We start from the raw sequence: 5,719 nt of genomic DNA, 5'->3' as shown, positions 1-5,719 counted from the left end.
TCACATTGTATATACTTATTTTTTCTACTGTATTATTGACTGTATGTTTGTTTTACTCCATGTGTAACTCTGTGTTGTTGTATGTGTCGAACTGCTTTGCTTTATCTTGGCCAGGTCGCAATTGTAAATGAGAACTTGTTCTCAACTTGCCTACCTGGTTAAATAAAGGTGAAAGGGCTCTATGGTGTTGAACGTTGAGCTGTAGTCAATGAATAGCATTCTCACATAGGTGTTCCTTTTGTCCAGGTGGGAAATGGCAGTGTGGAGTGCAATAGAGATTGCATCATCTGTGAATTTGTTAGGGCGGTGTCACGACTTCTACCGAAGATAGCCCCTCTCCCGATTCGGGCAGCGCTCGGAGCTCGGCGTCGCCGGTTTACTAGCCGCCACCGATCCCTTTTTCCTTTTCTGTTTTTTTTGTCTGTGTTCATTTTCACACCTGGTTTCAATTGCGTTTATTTCTGTGTGTATATAGGGTACTTGTTTCCTGCCTTATTTCGTGCGGGATTAAGCTTGTGGGGGTTTTGCGCTCATTGATCGTTGATATTTCTTGTTCTCGTATTTACGCACGTGTAGTTTATTTTTTCGGAACTGAGTTTGTTCTTCCGTGCGTTTTGCACGAGTTTCGGTTTTGTTTTCACTGATCTGCTCTATGAACTGTGAGACCTTATATAGAGGGATCTGTGCCATTTTTGTATTGGTGGACTATAGATATATTAAACACGCTTCTCAGTATCCCTGCTCTCCTGCGCCTGACTCCTACACCTCTCACCGAGACGCACCTTATCACAGGCGGTATGCAAATTGGAGTGGGTCTAGGGTTTCTGGGATAATGGTGTTGATGTGAGCCATGACCAGCCTTTCAAAGCACTTCATGGCTACAGACGTGAGTGCTACATGTCGATAGTCATTTAGGCAGGTCCTTGTTAGCTTCAAGAATATTAAATATGATGTGACTCATCTTTGGAGAGCTATCCTATAGAAAATACCGTTAGGCCTACTAATACAGTTACTAGTTTTAGTTTGTAGGGTTCTATATTATGTCTGGTGGAAAAAGTACCCAGTTGTCATACTTGAATAAAAGTAAAGATACCTTAAAAGGAAATGACTCAAGTAAAATTTTAAGTAACCCAGTAAAATACTACTTAAAAGTCTAAAGTCTAATTCCTTATATTAAGCAAACCAGACAGCACAATTTGTATTCATTTTTTACGGATAGACAGGGGCACGTCATTTCAACGTCTAGTTTTTATTTACATTTGGTTGAGTTGTCAACTAACGTGAATTCAACTTGAACTAAAAATGTCACCATGTCATTGGACAGGTTGAAAATTATTTTATTTTGATTACTTTTTGCAAATCCAATCAGTTTTCCATGTTGATTCAACATCAGCGATTTAAATGTTTTGTTGTTTAAATTACATGGAAACAATGTTGATTCAACCAGTTTTTGCCCAGTGGGCGTGACCAGAAACAAAACAATGTGACCCATTTAAAAATGGACCTGAAGGGGGACCTTAAAAAAGCCAAGTCATATCATTTATATGCTATTATTCAGAATATTATTTGTTTATTTAACCTTTATTTAACCAGTGAGTCCCATCCTTGGTTAACTTTTACCCAGAGTGCCTTTAGGAGCTCAGTGAATTTCCGTCCATTTGCTCCCTGTGGTCAATGTCAAGTCCTTGGAGAAACATGAGAGTGTATGACTGACTGACCGCAAATAGCAACAGACAGGCCACAATAGGCCTACAACAATACTCATTGGTTGTTTGATTCACTGATTCTACAGAAAGCTGAAGCTTAAATTGTGAAATTTGCTGGGCGAAACTAGTACCCAAATCACCAGCCTAATGTGGAAGTCCCCTTTTCAGTGTACCTCTGTCTGATTATATATGAAAGTCGAGAGGTTACTCAAGGGGTAGAGGAGGGTGTGGGTGTATGTCAATAGTACTGTAAAAGCAAACCCAAGAGTATAAAGCTGAACCTACTAATGTATGTGTAATCACTCTCTTTGACGCACACAGAAAGTAGCCAAAAGCAAAATGTGTCAGAACTGTGGGAAAGAAAGCATTGTGCAACAACTCCTAACTTCCCAGAGCTACTTGTTGAGTGGCTTTGTCAAACAACTAAAGGGTCTAGGGTGGTTACATTCTTAACTGCTATGTCATTTTATTTCTTGGTGGGATGGGAATAGGCAAAATATAAAATATGTAGAGCACTTGTCTCATCACACAGGCAAGTAGTCCAACCAAGTCCAATCAGACTTCAGTAGCCTTTTCTGACATCTTGCGTGAGTTATCTGTGAAAGAGACTAAAATTAAATCATTTGCAGGCCTATGTATCAAGAATTGGAAATTCCCATCTATTTGATGATGTCATTACACACAAGCTTTGAAGCAAGAGAGCGCTGCGATGCATCATGACATTGCCACATTGCCGTCTGATATCAAGAGGAGAGTAACGTATTTACCTCGACTGTTTTAAAGAAAACTTGAGGAATATCTAAAGCCTGTGTCATCATTAGCAAGGAAAGTCTGTCTTCCACGCCAACCTTGGATCGGGAGTTAAACTACTCAGCACAAGTTGAAGTTTAAAATCGGCAGGCATATTGTAAGTACTTAACAGTTTCTGTCAGCGTTCCTTTTGGTAGTCTACTTTCCCACCACGCGGTTAATGTGTGGTTGCGTTCCCGGTTATGTAATAGTAATTTAGTATACGTTTTGGAAAATACATGGAAAAGAGTACAAACAACAAAACACATGTAATTAATATTATTTATATTTGTGAAGGTGACGCTGCGGTTGTCCAACCCAAGACCACGTCCATTTCACTGGAGAAGCTATGATGACAGACGTCTTGAATATGTTTTTTATCGGGACAGCGTTCACTGTCCTCGCCGCGCTGATGGGAATGGTGGATTCAATTGGTGGTCTCATGCATGTCCAAGACGCGGAACCTGCAGAAAATGTACAGTTGGACAGCAGTACTGACATACGGATGTCTTCAACCCATTCGAGAGGTTCAGGGAGTACCAAACGCATTGGACCATGATGAGGACATCATGTGGAGTAGAATTAACACGAACAGGCTTGGCTTATGTTATGTTTTCGTTTGTCAATTACTGCTTGCACTGTACAATGTGTACACTGATTTTTTACAAAACATTACTGAGCCTTTCATCATGGTTCGCTTTCAGTTTCACTGGTTGGTGTTCCACTCCCACTGGGCAAAAACTGGTTGAATCAACGCTGTTTCCACGTCATTTCAACCCCCGAAAAATCTATGTGATGACGTTGGATTTCATCAACGTCATCATCGTATGGGCACTGTCTCTTTTTTAACTTGAATCCAATGACATGGTGACATTTTTTGTTGAACTGTGCAATTCAGAACTAGACGTTGAACGGACGTCTGTGCGCAGTGGGATTAGATTTACACAGGTCACTACGTGTTTGATGAGTTGTTTAACTTGTTTTGCACATTTGAAGAACACCCTAGTTGATGTTTATAGTAGGCTATTACTAAAGTACGAGGTCATATTGACAGCTATTACGATGTAGTTCTATCCACTCTATACTATACTAATACTTGGTAGAGTGTAACGGATGTGAAATGGCTAGCTAGTTAGCGGGTACGCGCTAATAGCATTTCAATCGGTTACGTCACTTGCTCTGAGACCTGAAGTAGGGTTTCCCCTTGCTCTGCAAGAGCCGCGGCTTTTGTGGAGCGATGGGTAACGACGCTTCGTGGGTGACTGTTGTTGATGTGTGCAGAAGGTCCCTGGTTCGCGCCCGTGTCGGGGCGAGGAGACGGTTTAAAGTTATACTGTTATGGTGATATTATACTGTTACACTGTTACATTGATGCTGTTGACCCGGATCACTGTGTACTCATCTGTATACAAAATGTACTCATCTGTATACATGGTATTGCCTATATCTTGTAGGCTATTTGTTGTATATTGAAGATCACATGAAGGGTAAAGGAAAAAGGGCTACATAATGCACTAATTGACTGTTCATCATGCACTGTAATATTGTGTCATAAAAAAAGTTGTAAAGAATAAACACTTTTATAGGCTATTGTCAATTAAATGAATAGACACTATTGCTTGTCTTTTGACCACTCCCTTTTTTTGTATGAATGAATGAGGATGCAGGAGAAACCAAGCCGGATGCCATATCCTTACATAGCTTTGCTTTCAAATATACAGTAACATGAGTAACCTGCTTCACTGATCACACAGCATCAAATAGGGTATAGTATAGGCTACAGGTGTTTTCCACCACAGATCACACAGGAAACCGAATAAAATAAATTAACTGAAAATGCTACATTATGAGAAAACATGACAAAGTAGATGTCTAACTATTCTCAATGTTCCATGAAAGTTTATGTATCATTTTCATATTGACCAACTTCTGTAATGATGTAGGCCTTTACATCATTCAGAATCACTATAGTCTTTAGGTTGGTCTTTTTAGCCACTGAGGCTATTATACAATGCTACTGTTGACTGAAATGCGATGCTTTTATGCCAGGCTATTAGCCACTGGTGCTACTATCCACAACATTTTGTACTATGCCCTTGCATCTAAGATGTAAGTTGCTCTCTCATCTTGCATATCATTTGATTTGATATACTTCATTGTCCCAGAGGGGAAATTTGACTTGGACAATTAAAGAGTGCTGCCGATTCCACATAAATACATACAATCAATTGACACAACATACATAGAATAACACCCATCATACACCCACTCAGAAACATGTTGTTCGTGCCAGCAAGGCTGTGACTTAGGTTCCACATGATGTAAGTCCTACAGGCCAGGCTCCAGTCCATTATTGCTATCTCCCTAATCAACCTCTGTGTTTCCCCTGCTGTTTACAAAATCTATTGACATGGGGACAAAATAATGTTTATATCTGTTCAGCCTGCATCGCGGCATTACAGGGGTTCTCAAACTTTTTGGGGCCGTGGAACCCTTTTGTGATAGCAAATTTGTAAGGGACCCCCCTGATAATCAGAACACAACCCCAGTGTTGTACATGGCTGGACGAACCAAGTCTCAGGCCTTGTGATGGAACATTTTAAAGGCCCACCTACTGGCATCGGAGAGGACATTTTGCAGTTTTCTAGATAATTTCCTGCAGTTCTACGCATTTTATCATGGGGCAGAGAGATTTTTTGTTCTTCCAACTTTAAAGCTAATATCCTGCAATTCTACACACATTGTGCAGTTTTTCCCGAGTAGCGCAGTGGTCTAAGGCATTGCATCTCAGTGCTTAAGGCGTCACTACAGACACCCTGGATTGAATCCAGGCTGTATCACAACCGGCCGTGATTGGGAGTCCCATAGGGCGGCGCACAATTAGCCCAGCGTCGTCCGGGTTTGGCCGGTGTAGGCCGTCATTGTAAATAAGAATTTGTTCTTATCTGACTTGCCAACTTAAATAAAGGTTAAACAAAAAAATATTTAAAAAGTGCAGTGCATTTATGTAAAAAATGTATAATTGATAATTCATGGAGTACTGTGGATACCAATATCCCTGTGAGCCTCCCATGCCAATGTTGTCCAGGGTTAACCCTTTACTGCAGTGGGCTAAATCAGGGTCACAGAGTGTTTCTTGGCAGTCTTAAACAAATCTACTTTGAAATCCAAAGTATACAACTCACACACATGGTTATGGGCTTTAAAAAAGGAGACACCTGTAC

General features: G+C 40.5%; 1 long non-coding RNA gene across 1 annotated transcript; it reads left to right on the top strand.

The window, feature by feature from the left end:
* The first annotated feature begins 374 nt into the window (after nucleotides 1-374).
* Nucleotides 375-4,110, top strand: LOC129838695 (uncharacterized). Its single transcript, XR_008756888.1, has 2 exons — nucleotides 375-2,613; nucleotides 2,793-4,110. It is a non-coding gene; the product is annotated as an uncharacterized LOC129838695 (long non-coding RNA).
* Nucleotides 4,111-5,719: the final 1,609 nt, after the last annotated feature.

The sequence above is a fragment of the Salvelinus fontinalis genome, chromosome 39, assembly GCF_029448725.1.
Source record: "Salvelinus fontinalis isolate EN_2023a chromosome 39, ASM2944872v1, whole genome shotgun sequence".
NCBI classification, from domain to species: domain Eukaryota; kingdom Metazoa; phylum Chordata; class Actinopteri; order Salmoniformes; family Salmonidae; genus Salvelinus; species Salvelinus fontinalis.
The sequence above is the reverse complement of the archived record's forward strand: the minus strand, read 5'-3'. Positions and strand labels throughout refer to the sequence as shown.